Source organism: Anastrepha ludens, chromosome 2 (genome assembly GCF_028408465.1).
Source record: "Anastrepha ludens isolate Willacy chromosome 2, idAnaLude1.1, whole genome shotgun sequence".
NCBI lineage: Eukaryota > Metazoa > Arthropoda > Insecta > Diptera > Tephritidae > Anastrepha > Anastrepha ludens.
In genome coordinates this window covers 50,362,868-50,383,826 of record NC_071498.1, presented here as the reverse complement: position 1 = coordinate 50,383,826, position 20,959 = coordinate 50,362,868, and the positions used below count along the sequence as shown (strand labels likewise).

General features: G+C 36.7%; 1 pseudogene; it reads right to left on the bottom strand.

Annotated features, from left to right (window-relative positions):
- Positions 1-20,959, bottom strand: part of LOC128861636 (mRNA export factor GLE1-like) — a 141,031-nt pseudogene that overhangs the window by 105,216 nt on the left and 14,856 nt on the right.

Genomic DNA, 20,959 nt, shown 5'->3' with positions numbered 1-20,959 from the left:
GGTTCATGTCAATAAGCCTGAGATGATTTCAGTGCTAAACTATATACAGTTTATAATATGTCAACAAGTCATAGAAAATTTGTAGGAAAGTCGTGTCGAGCATTTAACGGATATTGGGTTTTAATTATAAATGCCATAGACAAAAAAAATTAAAACCAAATTAATATTTTTCACAATTTCTTTTGTTTTCTTTATAAAAGAAAATATGCGGTCTTATTTAATCACCCTGTATTAACTCTTAAACTACTTTCAATTCGTAGCATGGAAAATATTTGTAACACGCATTTCCCACTGTATGCCATTTGGGCACTTTTCACTGACACTAAATTGCACTAACACTAATTTTTTAGTGGTCATTTAAAATAAGGTTTTCATTATCACTAAGTCTTCAGTTTTTCAGTGTTTGAACTATCCGCTTATTGCATTAATTATTTAGTGCACTATGCCCAACCCTGATGTCTACCTTTAATATTTGTTTTAGTTACGATAATTTATTTAAATACATATCTGCAAGCTTCCAACTGTCGTTAGCACTTTTTCTTAGTGAGAAAATCGAATTATTTACGCCTTCTATGGAATTATTCCTCCATTAAAAAAATAAATTATTAATGACCTCTTCAGCTGCTTGCTCATATTGCATTGCACAGAAATGTCTCGCATACACAAACACCTAGCTGATGTGTATGTATTTGTATACATGTATAGGTGTACCTGCTTGTATACAGAATAATTATGACCTTATTTTACTCACCCTCATGCGCGGACACGGCCAAGCGAATACGGTTTTATTAAAGTCTCGTGACAGCTGTTCGGTCAAGTGACAGTATGCGACTAGTGGCGCATTACTTGATGTTGATGACTTTTTCATTTCGCCAGCCTCCGTGAAAGCCACTGTTGCATTATTAATCTGCGTTATTGCTACAGATTGTCGCTGCTGTTGATGTGATTGCCGTTGACTTTTCGCAGCTACCGTTGCTGCTGCTTCAGCTGGTGATGCTGCTGTTTCGCCGCTCGGTGGCATTTCGTCGTCAGCAAGATTAATCCCGGCATTTAAGATTTTCACCACAGTTGTATATTTCGGATGTTCGAGCAATTTAATGAAGCCACTTAGGTCTGCGGTTGTGTGTGTGTGCATAAAAGTTGAGAAAAAGCGAAGAAGAAGAGAGTGTTACAATAAATATATGAACTTAAGAATTGTGGAGGTAGAAGGAAATGGCTGAAAAGAAGTGGAGATTGTGAAAATGAAATATTTATTTTTATAAACTATACTTATTTCGCCCACAGAAACGATTTTGTAATGAAAGCTGATACACTGCGTAGGGATTAAATGACACATTTAGCCGATTTTATGACTGACTTAATTTCAAAAGCAGCCTGTAAAGTATACAAGTACTAAAAATATTTATGTGTTGCGTATATACTTTATACAAATATATATACATATACATATATGTTTGCTTGTATATTTAAGCTGGTGCGTCGTAAAAGTCTTAAGAGTTTCTAAAATTATGAAAGCGCGGACAGTAAAAAAACTCCGCTTGTAAAGGGTGTTTTTTTAGAGGTTAGGTTTTCAAGATGAAATAAAACGTATATAATTTAATGTTATGGTCAAGAATTTAGCTTTATTATAAAGATAAGGGTTTGCCATTATGTTTTCAAAATGATTTCGGGCAAGTGGCCGCTGCGGCTGGCTCGAATAAATTCCAGCCGAGAGGCCCAATTTTCGACCACTTTTTGAAGCAATTGGGGCCGTATGTCAGCAATAACGCGCCGAATATGCTCTTCCAAGACGTCAATCGTCTCGGACTTATCTGCGTAGACAAACGACTTCACATAGCCCCACAAGAAATAGTCCAGCGGTGTTATATCGCACGATCTTGGAGGCCACGCCACAGGTCCACGGCGCGAGATAATACGCTCACCAAAAGTTTCCTTCAATAAATCGATTGTTGCGTTGGCTGTATGGCATGTAGCGCCGTCTTGTTGGAACCAAAGGTCATCCACATCAACATCGTCCAATTCAGGCACGAAAAAGTCATTAATCATGGCTCTATAGCGCTCTCCATTGACTGTAACATTATGGCTGGCTTCATTTTGAAAGAAATATGGACCAATGATTCCCTCTGCCCATAGAGCACACCAAACAGTGACTTTTTGAGGATGTAACGGCGTCTCAGCAATGGCTTGTGGGTTATGTTCACTCCAAATGCGACAATTTTGCTTATTGACATACCCATTCAACCAAAAGTGAGCTTCATCGCTGAACAAAATTTTCTTGTGATGCGTCGCGCGAACAGAACCATTATTTTCGTAATAAATTTGCACGATTTGCAAATGTTGTTCAGGTGTAAGTCTATTCATTATGAAATGGCAAACCAAACTGAGCATAAATCAAGTGACAGCTGTCAGAAAGACCATCTACGAAAAAAGTAGTGCCAACTTGAAAACCTAACCTCTAAAAAAACACCCTTTATATGTAGATGCAGCGCGTTGTTCGTACTTCCTTTTGCCGCTTTGTGTTTTTTCATGGCCTCTAATCCTTCACTTCAGATTTGGTATTGCGCCATTTCACATTCTAAAGGAAACTGTTTTGCTGGCTTTTGCATATATTTTTTGTGATTTTGTGTTTTAAGTTATCACTGTTATGCTTTTTTTTTTCGTGTTAATATACTCTTCATTTATATACCTCTGCGTACAAGTACAGTACTGCGCACAAGATAAGCAACTGTTAAATGGATTTAAAAACCTAAAAGAATAATTATTTCTTTATTAGCTTATTAATTAGCCCAGTTGAGTGCCTAATTAAAGAAAGGTTAACTTTCTACGAGTAAGAGCTTTATTTATGCGCTTCAAGATTTCGTTAGTGGGCGATCGACTGTTTCTAACTTTAACTACTTATTCACTGAGTGTTGCATCACTGCCCTTCAGGATGGGTTTGCTAGTCGCAAACAATATTCGAAAGCGTTCGACAGAGTGTCGCATAAGATTTCAATCTCTTAATTAGCTCTCATTCTTCACTCATCTTATATCTCTATAGCAGAAAAAATCATATTTAATTGAACGTGCGTTTAAGAGACGCGTGTAAGTGAGCACGTTAAGGGGTTAGGGGTAGTCAGAATTTTCAAAAAATCGATTTTTTTTTTTGCATTTTCTTAAAGTATAATGTTTTAAAAATATTGTGTAAAAATTTGAAGTGAATCCGACAAATACTTTTCAAGTTATTCAACAATTAACAAAGGGCGCTCGGCCGCTCCGGAGCCGATAGCAAAACTTTAAATGCGTTTTTCTCAAAACTATGTTTTTCAAACTGGTGAACACTGTAACTTAAAAACCGCTACGTAGATTTCAATAAAATTTATACAGCTTTTGAAAAACATAAAAAACTTGTGCCTGATCGAAGGATTTTTTGTTTTTTCAAAAATTTCGATTTTTTTTTAACAATTAACTGTTGGTTTTTTCCCGAAAATCTGAAAAATATTTCCTGAGGCCGCCATTTTGTTCATTTTGAAAAAAAAAAAAGCTTCGATCCGGCTCGAGATTATATATCAATAAAAATAATTTTTCTCATCCGATTGGTTTTAGATGAATCTGCAAGGACTTGTGATGTTCACCGCAAGGGACTTCTGGAGAAACGGGCTTCACACAAACAGCGATAACTTTTGCAATTATTAATTTTTTTTTTTGAAATTTTGGTGAAGTCAAGTTAAAACATGAGGTTTTTATGCTATGTTTTTATTTTTGTTAAATTAATTAATTAAGTAGCAAAAAAAAATTCGTGAAAATCATCATTTTTTCGGGCCTCTGACTACCCCTAACCCCTTAACAAATTTACTCGGCCGTTTATTGTAGAAACTGGTGCTTCCCAGTGTAGTATATAAACTCCTTTGTCATTTGTTTTGTTTATTGACTTTACAAAACCTTTTTGCGTTCTTTTTCTGGTGACTGGTTGAAATTTTTTTTCTGCATAGTCTGGGTTGTATATAACACAATTTTTATCAGACTAACGAAAAGTGAATGTATCGTCCGTTCGATATCATTTTATGATCTTCTAATGTTTTTAAACCAAAGCGCCTACAAGCATTCGTGCTAGTAAAATCAAATGTGGGTTCAAATTCTTTGTACGTGAAAACGCTCAGAAACATCTTTTCGTGTAATCACAAGAATTCTAATTAGTATAAATACGCTTAAAATCATAAACTTAGGAACTCTGCGATATTACTTTTCCATACACAACCCAAAATTTCAGAAAAATTAGCTTTGATCCATTCCCCAGGAGACTGCCGAGTAGTGAAAATACACTAAATTTCAGTTTTATGTGAATAATTTGAAGATACTCATATTTTTTGTGGTAAAAAGTGCTAGATATTCAGTAGATCTTCAGACGGAATTAAAATTTTTATTTCATTTCATTCACTGAGTCTATGGTTAAAAATCTTAACAGTTGTCCCACTAGCAAAATGACTTCAAGATAAGACTTAAAAATACTTTACTTTGATTCCTAAATTAAACAACCACGGTCATCCGCTTTCATTGGAAGTAACCTATCTTACTCCAAACTCGATTGGAAGCTACACATGGAAAATATAATAAAAAAGGTCAGCACAGCATTCTACTGCTGCAAACCTTGTTCGCCAAAAAACGAAGACTCAAGCTACAGGTCATTCTGTGGATGTACAGCTTAGTGGTTTTCCCAATTTTAACATATAGACGCTCATCGGAAGGGCTATAATATCCGAAAACTAGGGAGGATGCAAAAAATTGCATGCCTTTGCATCACCAGAGGTTGTAGTGCTTGTCCCCAGCTCCGCTCTAAATGTCCTTTTGCACTTACTTCCCATCGATTTTTACATCATTTCCCTCGCTACTCAAAGTGATGTAAGGTTAAAAGAGGTTGGCCTCTGAAGGCAATCTCTCACAGGAAATGGGAGCATTTTTAGGGGAAGTTCAGATCGAATTTATCTGCATTTCGGACAGATCTCTCTATCCGCAAACTGGAGTTTGAGGGTCGTAGCAGGGCAATCTTTCCAAGTAGGTAGGATTGGAACGATAGAAAAATCTGCCCCGAAACTGGTATCTCTGCCCTCACTGATGGTTCCAAAATGGAATCTAAATCAACAAATGTATCTATTTTCTTAAAATTGCCGAATACTTCTTTGTTTTTCAGGCAGACATTTTTGCGGTTCTGCAAGCATGCAAGAAACGTGGGAGCGAGAGATATACTAACATTTTTTCCGATAGCCAAGCTACGATCAAGGCTCTGACAACGTCATGGTAAAGATCCAAATTAGTCTACTCCTGTAACGAGTAGATCAAATCTCTTAGGTATGCAGGTAACATTTCCCTTAACTGGGTTCTAGGATAATGAAATTGCTGATGAGCTTGCCAGGAAGGAGACCGAATTGGTCTCAGAGACCTTCTACCCAGTCATCGGTGTCCCCCTGACTGTTGTTAAAAGGGAGTTACGAAACTTATTTATCAGAAGAGCGCAGCACTATCGGATCTCCATTTCTTCGTGTGCTATTTCGGAAACCCTTTGGCTCCAGTACAATACACGCAAGACGCAGACAGTCCTGGGGAGTCCACGCTATTCAATTTCCAAACTCGGAACTGTGTTTGCTGGTCATTGAACGCTCGGCTCACACGCACAAAAGCTACGGGACCATTACAGAAGCTATAGGGACCTTTCAGAGAAGGAAACTGTTGAGAAGTTTCTATGTAAACGACCAGGTTTGGCAGTTAGACGATAAAGGTCATTAGGTGTTATTTTCTTCGACAGCCTAAGGCTGTGCGCCCATCTAAATTCCATTAATCTTCTTCATTACATCAAGAGCTCTGGCTGGTTGTAGATATCTGCTTGTTGAAGATCTCGCTTCAGTGATACTTGGGAAGGGCCAAATTGATACTTCAACCATTTCATTAGTTATCTACCTAATTTGCTTCCAGCTTAGATAAAAATAGAGATTTTGGAAGAGCGAAAATAAGATGAACTAGTGAAACCTCTATTAATTTCATTAAGGGGCTTATTATTTAATAGGTACATAATTATAATATTTTCATTTAAAAATTTAACATGCAACGAAAAGTTAAAGGGCACATCGAGGAATTTCGACTTTTGTCTTATGCTTCAAGTTGTAAACATATAAATTGGCATACTTTTCATAGTATAAGAATAGCCTCGGTGATTACATTTTTTATATTCTTAATAGTTACATGACTGCTCTTTATTTTTGAAATTGATAAGATTGTAATATATGTACCTGCAAAGAATTTTCAACCTGTTTAATATTTTTTGTTTGTGCATCTGTTTATTCCTGGAATGATTGACCCGATAACCACTTAAGCGATTTGACCGAGTTTAGAAAAGCGCGCCAGCCGTTTCTTTCATATGCTAACCGGTGCTGGTGCGACACATCAAATGAACCCAAGATCTTCTCCACTTGATCTTTCTGATCTTCTCTTCCCCTCTTACTACTCGTTGTTACCGCATCGTATACTTTCAGAGCCAGCTCGTTTTATCCATTCTGATAATATGAGCTAGCCAGCGGATCCACTGGATCCTTATTCGATATCTATGCCGCCGTAAAACTCCTATCGCCTGCGTTACTTCCCGTAGCCAAGGTGCAAATGTTCAAAAATCTTTCGCAAAATATTTCACTTATAAAATATTAGTAATTTTCGCCGAAAAAGGACACTCCTTCAATTGCCTACTAAGTCCATGACAACATTTGTTAGCAAGAGAGATTCTTCATTGAATTTCAAGTCTGACATTATTATCGGTTTCTAGATAAACGAAGTAACTTAAAACCTGAAAATTGTAGCTGTCAACAGTGACTTTGGTATCATTAAGCGAGTGCGACGAATACTTATTTGCTGACAAAAAATACTACATCTTATCTTCGTTCACTACCACATCTATTCGCTTCGCTTTGTTATCTAGAAAAGTCTTATGAGTGACAAATGTGCTTTGAATATTCGCAGACTCATTGGATCTTTGTTCTGTCGAAATGAGAGAGGAGACACTGCTACCGGCAATAGTCCTATACATCTCACAGTTGCAAATAAAACAACTGCATTTATCATATTTTCTTATCGTTCTTACCTGCTCACCTAACACTACTGACTTCTTAGCTTGAGGGAAGAAATTAAACCTCTAACTGAAATAATAGTTAATATGTTAATATATAAACAAATGACTGCTGCTGAAAGGCTGCTTAGATTTTGCGCCATACTGTAAGTGTATTTTATTTTGCGTTGCTCCTGGCTAACGAGTTTTTATGCTCCAGCGGCTGCGAAATCACTGTGTGGCACCGCAATTGTATGGCAATTTGTAATCTGAGGCGGTTACGGCATTTTAGTTTTCTGAATTATTATGATTGCCAGTCTGCTCATCGCAGTACAGGAGAGTTATGAAAAGAAGAAAAGTTACTTGAATTTAACAAAATTACTGTGTGAGAATACTGCCAAAAAAATTGGTGGAAGTAAGATAATCAGAGCTATCACGATAAAGGTATCGCTGAACTCAAAAGCTGTGAATTGAAATGCGAATTCAGAATTCATAGAGGAGGCACCATTGATTCGACTATACGTCAAATAACAGATCTTCATAAAATGTTCTACGAAATGGAAACTGCTAGTGTTTCAAAAGAGCTGGCAGAAAAAAGCTTCTAGCACTATTTGAAATAATAAAAATTGGCATAGGATATATGAAAGAGGGAAGGTATTTAACCATTTTTTTTGTTGTTGGTCTTGTGCCTTTTCTCCATTTAACAATTGCTCGATTTTTTTTTTCTTTTATATGAGGCAAAATATTCAATGCTGTCAGCAAAAAAATAGGAAAATTAACGCGATTTTTTGGCTATTTGAAACTTGTTCCTTATTGCATCAAAATACAATGAGCTATAAAACTGTATACCCGAGATTTTTCTAAAAATTCTAAATAAAGGGTTCACAATTTTGGTAAAATTTTTCTGAATTTTTTTCAAATTCTTATAAAGTTTGAAATTAGAATTTTTGTGTTTTTTTTGTAGGAGAATGGACAATACGCCCCCTTAGTATTAAAGTAGTCTGTAAATTGTTTGATGTTTTGAGAAAATGAATTTCAAACTTTTTGTCGAAAGTAGCCCTCACTCAAATCTCGTTATGTCTGTAAATATTTATTATTTTCGACGTTTTTCTTTTAAGACTGTATAAAAATAAGTCTATTTTATTAACTGACCAATTTTTATTATTATAATCATCCTTTTAGTGAACAAAAAAGAGGTGTAAACTACAAATACATCAGATAGGCTATTTTATTTTTTAATGTTTTCTATTAAGTTTCTGATACGTTATTTTATTTTGTATGGTATACACTATTTTATTCAAGAAATACACCAGCATAGTAAGTAAATTTAATATGAATTTTTATTACTATAAAATTATGTTTTAATTACAGTAAGATCGTAAATTATTAGCATGATCTTTATTTATTGTCGTCTTCGTCCTCTTCTTCGAATCTGTCTGGTTCATCTAGTTCCGGGAGGAATTACATTTTTTTTGCATCAATTTTTGAGATCCTTCAATTTTGTGTCAGAAATTGGTAGTTCTTTTTTATATTTGTGAGTTAATGTAAAATTTGTGAAGATTTTTCAATTTTTCGCTCGAGATTATCCTCCTCTTCATCCGTTTCTGGAATATAATAATCTGACGATTCTGCTGAAAACTCTTCTCCATCCTCTTCGTCATTTTCCGATATATTTGAATCCACTGCTTCCACAGATAATCCAACAGAGTTTGGAGCAAGTTTCACACATAGGGCTCCGGTTGATTCCGTCGCAAATTCTGTTGACAAATAGTATACCTAAATATTCTTACCTGCAATTTAAGATAGCAGATACTCACCAGAGCTTGACAAATCCATGATTAAATTAATGATTGGGAACGAATGAACTACTAAATGATTATGAATGAGCGAATTTCAACAACGAACTCAAATCCTAAATTGCACAAATAATTTCTATTGCATTTACATGCATGATAAAACAACGTAAGCATTGCATAGGATACTTTTGTTTTTTGTAATTTTAAAACACATGTTAATTGTTCTGAGAATATAACGGCCTATAAGATTTATACAAATGAACAAATTGAAAATATTTGTTGAACAACAACGTATATCATTATACGAGGTGTTTGTGTCATGGCAAAATTGATTTTTTTCCTAAAAGTTTAAATAGAATATGTGAGTGTACATTACTATTCTATTGAATAAACAGAAAATTTAGTTTATATAAAAATAGCGTATACGCGTTTACATGATTTTTTAGGAAAATAATTTAATACATATTTATACTATATTTTTTGACTGACGTTTTGACCCACTTTGTGGAACTAGAATTTGACAAAATTTTGACCACATATAAAATCGACGATGGAGAATCCAAAAATTCAATCAAAAAATAATAGCCTATGAGCACATAGGTTATTGTTATACTAAGGGGACGAATATTCCAAATTATTAAATTAAATAAAGAACAAGTGAATGAGAAACAAATAAATTGTCAAAACTTTTCAATAAGTTCCCGTACTTTAATTATGTCACTAAGGGTAAATATGAAAAAAGGCTTTGCAGGGTAAGTCCCGATTTTAATGCTACACCCCGGAAGTAAATACATTTTTGTCTAGGACACTTATTTTAAGAGCCTGAAATTAAAAACAAATTAGGTGATTTCCCCAAGCCAAATTTCGGTTATCTGCATCATCTCGTTTCGAGTCGCTTGAGTTTTTCAACATTTTGCTCCAAATTTTTATTTGCTAAGCTAAATAATAACATATTTGAGTCCGGTGATAATGCTTTATCGAATTCCATAATACTAATGTAGTCATATTCGCAGCGGCAGCTCATTTTCAAAGCATTTCTGTGATACGCTCAATTGAAGTGCGTTTGAAAAGTCCGTGCAAAAATAAAAAGTACTTATTTGTTTTTCAGGACAGTCTCCTTATACACAAACTTATACACCATAAGATTTATCCATGTCTGGAAAATAGCAATTAGTTTCGGTTATCACCTCCTCGTTTGATTGAAATATTTTTCTGCCAGCAATTTCTTCGAATAAGAGAACAAATAGTAATTCGAGGGATCCGAAGAAGCCTAGTCTGGAGGATAGAGCTGCTGTGAACTCTATTTGAGTTACAACCCTATTTCCGTTATTTCCGTGGCGCGAGCTGGTGCGTGCTCATGATGGAAAAAGAAGCTCACTCGACTTCCTCGATTCAAATGAATGTCAAACACAAAAAATATACCGATGTGGCAGAAACTTGGTGTGTGCTCTTCCAAGAGATGCTATAACTTAGCCTCGATAGGCGCCGGAAGTGACTTTGCACAGACTTTTCAAACGACTCTCATATAAAATATGTATTGAACTTTTTCAGCTAATGCTATCGAGTTTTGATTGCAGCTGAATTTTGTTAAGAAATAAAAGAGGGCTAACTTGCAGTTTATAAAAGTTTAAGGAGACAGCAACGGAACAAAATGCAATTCGAAAGTCGTTGTAGAAGAAGGTAAATAAAATTTTAATAAGTTTTTTCCAATCAATAAAATTTCCTTAATTATATAAGCCGGAACGTATTTTTTGGAGGTCAATTGTAATTGGGTTTTTCCGAAGCCCACGAAGCTTCTCCGCTCACTCATCGAGAACAGCGACTTCGCACACCTCACTCCAACTCAGTCTCTTACTTTGGGTTCTGGTTTTACAAAATAATGAGTATAATTTTCTAAAGAAAGTGATATTCATTGAAAATGCGTTGCTTTGTTTTTCCTCCATTTGATTTTAATACCACTTCGTTTTCCCATTTCGTTATCACGATGTTTCGCTTTCTCGTTGAGTTTGGCAATTAATAATTTGAATTTTTGTATTGCAAATTGGGTTACAATTAAGACTTGTGATGTTGAAAAGTTAATAATTGCCAATCTTTCATCATTTGTACCTGGCATATATCTTGGCAAAGGTAACATTTTTTGGATATTTACAATTTCTCAGTCCACCATGGCGGCCGCCGAAGCCGAATCGGTTGGTGCGTGACTACCATTCAGTGCGAAGGTTTTGAATCTCTGTGCATGAACATCAAATAATAGAAAACGTTTTTGCAAATAGCGATCGCCTATCGGTAGGCAATGGCAAACTTCCGAGTGTATTTCTGCAATGAAAAAGCCTTTCTTAAAAAATATCTGCTGTTCAGTTTTTGGCTTAAAGATTGGCTATTTCCCTCCCTTTGAGGAACAACATCAAGACGCACATCAGAAATGTGAGGAGGAGCTCGGCCAAACACCTAGCAGAAGTGTACGCGCCAATTATTTTTTTGTTTTCAAGTTCCTAAATACATCTACTTCGTTAAATTTCTGTCAACCTCTGCCCAAGTCAGTTATATATTCAATTAACTGCTCTCACAATTTATTGTCATGAATGCAAATTTCAGCCAAACTTTATTTTCTCACTCCATTTGAAATGCTTTAAATCATCACTCACATGCACTGGTGGGTGGAAATTTTCATTTAATTAACTGAAAACTTTGAAAATATTGCCGTCAAATGAAAAGTAGATAAGAAAGAAGAAAACAAAAAAAAGGCGAACAAAAACTTGACCATTTGACAATTTGTGATAAACCTGAATGCACCGTCAATAATTTGAAAAAAAAAATCAAGGAAAATAATATCAAAGCCAGCAGCATTTGTCAAATGTATGGCAAATATTATATTCAAAATAATTTTTGAGGTGCTTTATGCTGCCTCTAGTACACGTTTTGCTTATATAAGTACATATTATTCCAGATAATAGGGGTACTCACACCAATTTCTTTACCTTGGTGGTTAGTTAGTTCGAAGTTAGGCAAATGTGTTTTGTTGGGAACGAACTTTTTGATTTATTTCGGGTAGTTTGGGGATGTACACTAGCTGACTCATTTGCAAATTAGCTTCGTTTCATCCACTGGAAGGAAACATTAAACATTTTGACTTCTCTAATTTTTGACCCCATTCTTGATATTTCAAACTTGAACTTCGAGTTTGACCATCAAATGCCAGTTATCAATAGTTGGTTGTTATTTTACCATTTGATTGACTACAGCAGACCGAGCGAACATTACCTAGAATACCGATAAGTGAAAATGAAATATATTTGCTCTCTACAGCATAAAAAAATAAAAGCGACAGCACCGGATGAAGTAACAGCTAAAATCTTAAAACTAACTGATGATGACAACATTCAACTTCTAGTGTAACTCTTCAATCTTGTTTATAACACAGACCCGCAGAACACGCTTAAGTGAAATTATTATTATTCTTCCAGAAAAGAATCATGCGAAACGCTGCAATGAATAGAGCCTTAAAATTCGTATGAGTCATTCGCAAAAACTATTTCTGAAAGGGATGGTAGAATATGGTATATAAAAATTGTAAAGAAGTAATGGGACATTAACAAAGTTTGGCTTCAGTAATGGCATGGGTATAAGAGAGGCATTATTTTGTTCTTGTGCTAGCAGAAAATTGCATGGACGTGCAAAAACACGTTTTTCTCTATTTTACTGACTACGAAAGGCTTTTGATAATGTGCAGCATAAAACGCTCTTCAACATTCTGAGGTCATCAAATCTTGGAGATAAAGATATACAGGTGGTATAAAACTTATATTGGAATCAAGCCATACATATTTTTATTGACGGTAGGTAGGTAGGTAGAAGAAATGTTGAAGTGCCAGTACGGCACTTTTCAAGTATCACTAAAGCGCCATTTTAATAACATTATGAGACCTCCAAGCGGCGGATATCTACAGCCAGCCAGAACTGTTGATATAATGGAGAAGATTGATGGGATTTAGGTTGGTGCACTGCCCCAGCCTGTCGATGAAAGGAGCACCCAGTGACCTTAATCGTCTAGCTGCCAAGCCCCGACGCTTACAGACGAAGCGCTCAAAAGTCTCCTTCTCTGAAAGGTCCCCACAGCTTCTGCAATGGGGGTTAAATCGTAACGCTAACTTTTCCGCATGTGTGCCGATAGTTCAGTGACCGGTAAACACAGCTTCGAGTTTGGAAATTGAATGTCGAGGAGTCCAAAGGACGTTCTGAGTGCGCCGCATATTGTACTGGGGCCAAAGTGTTTTTTTCGCTTTCCTGAGAAATAAAAATGGTGACGGTGAAAAATCGAAAAAATTCATATCAGTCAGTCGTAGGAATGCCTACAATAATCTCACACTGACAAGTAATTACATGATGATTGAACGGGTTAGTAAATTTAAATACCGCGACCTCTTTATTAATAGTAGAAGAAGAATTGCCAAGTCGCGAAACTAGCCAGTAACAAGGCAACGAGCTCGGTATGAAGGCCCCTAATGTGAAAATCTGATTACGAGATAAAGAGATTTTGGTGACTTGTTGGGAATATGCCTGGGAGACTTAAAAAATGTTTATTAGATGAGTTTGAAAGGGGTCGAAATATCTATAAAAATTGTCTTTAATATATATTCAGTTCCGCATTAGAGGGTCTGCAAAAAGGTGTAGTAACCATCACAGTAAAAATCAAAATTCACACAGCCTGAACTGCTTATAGTGTCCAGAACTGTAAAAATATGAATGCTTAACTCGATGAAAACGTTCATTTGAAACCAACAGAAAGTGTAACACTTAGATAAAGTGCTTACGTCAATGGCTGCTGCTTTAATTAAATGCGAGACGGTGCAGAGCCGACCTTTGGCGTACAAGGCAGTAATGCAAAAGGTTCAAGTGCTCAGAGCGCAGTAGCCTACATGTCCACAGCTCAGGTAGTACGAGACAGGTAGTACTGGCGCTTTTTCCTCCGCTAGACATGAAAGATATGACATGAATACAGTAGCAGACGTGCTATCAGTTTCAACATTTTTGCGGGCCTTTATAGGACATGTCTGATGGAGGCAACATTCACGTTGCAATGGAAGCTGCATCGCTTGGTTCTGTTGCGTGTACCAAGCAACCAAAAATCAGCACCCAGACTGAGATGTTGAATGCGATAGGAAAAATGTTTGAACGTATCATATGTGATCGCCTTCAGGCGTACCTAGAGGGCCTCAGTCGACTATTTGATAAGCAGTACAGCTTCCGGCGAGCCAAGGCAGCAGTTCATGGAGTGACACACACAGGCCAGGAAGCTATCAGCGGGACACGTCCCATGAAATACTGTGCAGTCATTACCTTAAGGGGGGAAGCTGGTCTAGAGCGCAAAAAATGGGCATATTTTATGAATTTATTTTGACTCAACAAAGGAATCAATCGAAAATCTGTGAAATAGGTTTAATAATATAGCTTTCATGGTACAAATACAAAATTTTTCGTCTGAATTAATTTCAAAATGGCCGCTGTCCAGCAGTTCTCCTAAGGCGCCTTTTTTTCTAGTGGGTCCATTGCCGAAGACGTAAACTCCTTAATTTTTGTCCTGGATCAAAAAATAAAATTTTTTTAGTTTCTATATAACAACAGAAAGAGGCGTACGTAGGATTTTTTCGATATTTTGTTTTTTCGCGAAATGGTGCACGTTTGAACAAAAAGTTACAATTTTCACTATAAAGAACGACATAAAATTGTTGATTAAAAAAAAACTATCTAATATAAATAAAAAATCCTACGTACGTCTCCGGAGAAAGGTATTTCGAATGTATTGTCAAAATTTCGTAAGAATCGGTAAAGATTTGTTCGAGTTATGTCTTCGGCCAGTTTAAAAAAAGTGATTTCGAGAAAAACGCGTTTAAAGTTGTAAGTAGCGTTCGGGGCATACCTGCGAGGCACTGATGTCGAATGAAAAATTTGGGCATTTAGACATTTTTGCTGGCATCCCTCATTTGGTATATTATTTCTAAGACCCTAAAGCACCTTTTAAGACAAAAAAAAATTTTTCGATTTTTTCAAAATTCTAGACCAGCTTCCCCCCTTAAATGTAAAAATTCCTTCCACATGGTGAAATGGCCCAACATATTGTCGGCATTAGAAAACCAGAAGTTACCGTAGTACCTATTGCGATCATCAGAAGCTGTTTTAGTAATCGTATTTTAAATTCAAAATCATTTGAACTCTCTGGAGGAGTTCCGCAAAGATCAGGATATTGTGGTGGTAGTCCAACGACGCGATGATTTGGAAGCAAAATGTAGCAATGCAGCTTCGAGAGTTCAGCGGTGGCTTACAAATGCGAGACTGGAGTTAGCAGTACGGAAAACAAAAGCGGTTCTGATAAGTTGTGGGTGGTCACGAAATACTGTTCTAAGAGCCTATTAGGTATCTGGGAGTAATGATTGACACAAGAGTAAGTTTCAAACAGCACGTTGCAGTAGTCAATTGTTAATAGAGCACTGATTAGATTTTTTTCGAAAAATAGTTGACTAGATAATCAACTACGCTACGCCGATATGGTTCGTTTATAACCGAGTAGCAAAGAAGATAGAAAGCGTCTACCAAAAGGCTTTGGTTCATGTACAGATTTATTCCGAACCTGGGAAAGTGGGTGCATAGAAGACATAGAGACACTGGTTATTACCTAATTAGTCACAGGTCAAGGCTGTTTTCTGGAATACTACATCGCTTTCAGCTTACAGACAACCCCTACTGCCCCATCTGCTCTAATACGAGTACAATACAGAGCGCGAAGCATGCGGTATTTGACTGCATTCGCTTCAGCGGAGATCGGGCATTGCTAGCGAAGGTTTTAGAATACCCGACGACTGAAATCGGAATTATGCAGGAGATGTATTCTTCCAACATAAAATTTGACGCAGTAACAGCGTTTGCGGTCTCCATTAAAATTGATTGGAAAGGAAAGTTCTACCGCGACAACAGCCACATCATACCACCGGAGATGAACTGCTGTAGGCAAACAAATAATCAGACAGACGCTTTAGATACGCACTTACTAGAGTATTGGACAGATGACAAGACAATAGATTGTACTCCAAAAAAACAAAAAAAAAAAACGCAGGAAGAAATATATATGATATATATGGTAGGGTTATCTAATAAGAGGTGTTATTTTGATATTCAAAGCAAATTTATTTTTTAATATTATAAATGATGGGATGTTTATTTCATTATAAAGAGGAAGGTTAATAGTGAAAAATAACATCAGGCAAATTATCACCGCAGCCACGCCTACAGAACAATATCCTCTTCATGAAATTTTCCATAACGAATTGCAAAGTGGCTGCCCTATGTCCTCGATAGCCTCACGAATTCCATCTTTGAGGTCTTGAATCGACCCTGTGCTGTTGGTGTAGACCTTCTCTTTCACGTGGCTCCAAAGAAAGAAGTCCCAAGGTGTTAAATCACAAGATCTCGGTGGCCAATTGTGATCACCTCTTTGAGAGATAATACGATCCGGAAATTTTTCCCGTAAAATATCAATGATTTCGTTGTTTGTGTGGCACGTAGCGCCGTCTTGTTGAAAATAAACGTTGTCCAGATCAATACCATCCAATTTCGGCCATAAAAACTTATTAATCATCTCTCGATAGCGCAATCCATTCAGCTGTTGTTGGGAAACCCTTTATTTTGGAAGGCGTAGATTATCCATACGCTCACAGAAGAGGAACTTGGACGAAGCTGCACAAACACACCCCACATGCCACTGGTGGTGCGACGCCTTTGATGATGTTTCTGACATTTTAATTGAAGCTTACTTCTAAAAACAAAAAAAAAAAACAAAAAATAAAGGAAAGCAAAAAAATGTCTACGTCTATGTTTATGTCTATGTTTATGTTTATGATTATGTCTATGCCTATGTTTATGTATCTGTCTATTGTTATGTGTGTGTCTGCTGCTATGTCTATGTCTCGGTCTTTGTTTGAGTCCATGCCTATGTTTAAGTTTAGGTCCATTGCTATGTCTATGCTTATGTCCATGTCTATGTCCATCTCTATGCCTATGTCTGTGTTAATATCTATGTCTATTTCTATAAGTATGTATCCAAGTCTATGCAACTTTAACGTTATACATCTTTATGCTCATGGATTCCCGCAAAAATGTCGATTACAATAATTTGTATGCAGTTATGCATTGTAAGCTCTTATGTAAATGTGTATGCGTGCAAGAAATGCAATAATGCGTTTTTATATCTCCTTAACTTTTCGTCTCTATGTGCGTTTGATGAATGCGAAAGTGCTGTTAGGAAGTAAACGTTTGCCTTTCAGGCACGAGATGTGTAATAAAAAGAAAATTCAAAACGAAAGCTTTTCAAACTTCTGCATCTTAACTTTATTTCTGAGTTTACTTGAACTGCTTGTTTTATAGTCCTTTAGATTTTACTCGTTCGCCACTTTTTTGAAGCAATTTAAGCACTCATTGTTTGTGAAATTTTGTGTAGCGTTGAGTTTTTGCAAAGGAAAGAGCTATGCCGAGAGCTATTATATGGATAAATATGTGTGTACGTATGACAGCCTATATCGGCTGCGTTTTTTTGACTTTGCCAATGATAGTGAAAAACTCGTTGATCTTTTAAAAGTGCTAACAGTGAAAAAAAATCCGTATAATGAAATATAATATTAATAAATGTTATGTGGACGTAAAATACATATAAAAAAAGAAAACTAATATATTTGGAATCTAAACTATTTATCTCTCCTAACACCCAGTGTGCTGAAATCAAAAACAGAAAGTATGTTTCATGAGATGCAATAATATTATAAACAGACAAAATAACCAACAGTGAAAGATATATAGTATATGAGCTGATAGAGGATGAAAATATAATATATGAAATCAGGCCTAAAATGAGTTGCAAGTCGAAAACGGGCTTAGGGTCCGGTACTGGTATTAGCTAAAGTTTTTACCTCAACTTCGATTTTGACAATTTTGTTTAAATGAATGTCCTCGTGAGAGTAAAGGCTGACATTACTGCCATTTACGGCCGGCGGGCCAATTAAAAGGTCAAAAAAATCGATTTTTTTTTCCTGAAATCAATAGCTTAGACATTCAAGAACATGAGACACAAATTTTCAGAGTTAAATTCCAAGTATTTGCAGAGCTACAGAGCCGAGCGTAGTGCGGCGTCGAGCAACCGTGCGCTTATTGTTGACTTTGAAGCGCGTTTTCTCGGCTTTTCATTTTCACGATTTTACCTAATTTATGTACACGATTGCAAAAAAACTAAACGAGCTATCCATTTCATTCGAAATGCGTTATCTTCAGTATTGTTTTCTCTTCTATGTGAACTAAAAAAAACATCCAAAAACTTTTTTAAGCGACTTTTTTACCCAGTTGAAGAGTTTTTTTTTTTCCTTGAAAAACCACTTTTTTTTCTACCTTCCCCAAAAATTCGAATTTTACGTGTTTCTCCCAATTTTCTTAGTTCACATGGAAGATAATTACATCAAAATTAATAACCTTTTTTTTTTTTGTTTTCAGATGAAAATTGCAAGTTGTATCTTGTACAGAAGTTGGATACTTCAGTGGCAAGGCGCTCTAGGAATCTATTGATAACTCGGCTTACAATATATTGTTGGAGATTGTACACATTTTTTTTTTTAGTTCAAATATATATTAAACTATCCCCAAAACTTCATTTGGCTAATTGTTTTTTATCTCATCCTAAAACGCTTCGCGAAAACTACTGAATTTAGGACATCTAATTGGCCCGCCGGCCTTAAGAGATGCGATGGACGGGGCAAGGCAAGGAAAACATAGGACCTTGCGAAGTCTACTACAGCTGCCATGTAAAGGAGCGCAAATTCGGTGTCGAATTTCTTGTGGGAGAGATACGTCGTCGCCAAGTACTGTCGTTCACTCAGGTGGATGAGCGTATTGCAATAATCTGCATCAAAACGTGATTTTTTAACATCTCGCTCATTTTCGCCTACGCCCCGATGGAAGGGAAGGCCAATGCGACCAAAGATTCCTTCTACGAGCATCTGGAAAATCTCTATGAGCGCTGCCCCCGACATAAAAATCGTGCTTGGCGATGTCAACCCCAGGGTGGGGAAGGAGGGAATATTTGGTCCCAAAGTCGGAAAATTCAACCTACACAACGAAACATCCGGTAACGGATAAAAGCTGATCGACTTCGCCGGGACCCGAAATATGGTAGTCCACGGCACCGGATTCCACCATAAGAAAATACAGCAAGCAACGTGGCTGTCTTCTGATCTAAAAACGCAAAACCAAATCGATCATATTGTGAAAGATGGAACACTCGCTGCTAGTGTTTTAGATGTACGTACGATCCGAGGATCCAACATCCACTCGGATCATTACCTTATTACAGCCAAACTACGCACACGCCTCTGTGCAGCAAAAAACGTACATCTACCTACGCAAAGAATGTTCAACATCGAAAAGCGGCAATCACAACAGACAGATAGAAGATTCGCCACTCGATTTACAGTCCTGCTCTCAGAGAGTACTGCCCAACAAACCGGCATGCACGAACAATGGAGCAACATTTCTCGTTCTCTACGTACCGCCACCGAATTAGAAATTGGATTCCGGCAAGCCCGAAAAGCAGTTCATGCTACCACAGAAAGAAAAGATACTGCCTATAGAGCCACGCTGCGATCGGGCGCAACGCGAGCCTTGTAGGATCGCTACCGAGAGCTAAGAAAAGAATGGAGACGTATTATCCGAAAAAAGAAACGAGGGTTTACAGAAGGTTTTAAAACTGGGGCGTTTTCCTGTAAAAACAATGACAGTGATCTGGTGACTGAAATTCAGAGCATACTTTAATTAAGGAGGGAACATTTCTCAAACCTATTAAATAGTGTTACGCTGTGCTTGTCACAGAGAATGTGAAGATCACGATCTATTGTCTGCAGGGTAACATTTTGCTCAAACATTTTTCTATAATTATTATAATTAATGTTGAAAGTGATAATGAAGCGTTTTTCAGTAAGAGCGCTTCAAATTTTTTTTTTAATAAAGCACAAACGGTTTGACTTTTTTAACTAATTTTTTTTTTATTATCGAGTTTGAACATATACATTTAATTTTGAAATTCGATTTCTTTTGCATGACCACCGCGTGCACGTTTTACGAAGTCCAATCGTTGAACCCAATTTTCGACCACTCTTTTGCATAAATCGGTCGAAATTCTAGCAATTTCGCGTTCAATATTGGCTCTGAGCTCACAAATCGTCGCCGGCTTGTTACTGTAGACCAATGACTTAACATAACCCCAAAGAAAATAGTCTAGAGGCGTCAAATCACACGAGCGCGGCGGCCATTCGACCGGTCCATTTCTGGAAATAATGCGCTCATCGAACTTACTCTTCAACAAATCAATTGTAGCGTTTGTTGTGTGGCTTGTGGCCCCGTCCTGTTGAAACCACATGTCGTCTAAGTCCATACCATTCACTTGCGGAAAAAAATAATCGTTTATCATGTCGCGGTATCGATTTCCATTCACAGTAACGTGGCGATCGTTCTCGTCAACGAAAAAATATGGGCCAATCACGCCACCGGCATGTAAACCGCACCAAACAGTGATTTTTTCGGGATGCAACGGTGCCTCATGAATCACGTGCGGATTGCTTTCTGCCCAGTAACGCATATTTTGCTTGTTGACAAAGCCATTGAGCCAAAAGTGAGCTTCATCACTGAAGATGATTTTTTGGAAAATTTATAAATTTTCATAAAAAATTTGCACGATTTGCAATCGTTGCTGAAGTGTGTAGCGTTCCATGATGAAATGTATACTAATGAAGTTTACAAATGACAAGCGAAAAATAAAAAATATTGCGTCGTTCGCCCTCCCTATCGGAAAAAAGTTGAAGCGCACCTATTGAAAAATGCCTTATAATACATGAGAAATGTTGTTTATGGCTTACTTTAGATAATTTTGGTTTATAACAGATTTGCCTTTACGTAACACAATGTTTACTTAATTTTTAAAAACTTTGTCTGTCTGTTTGTTCATTTGAACACGCTAGTCTACGAAATGGAGGCACAAAATTTGAAGAAACTCTTAGAAATTGCTGCAGGAATT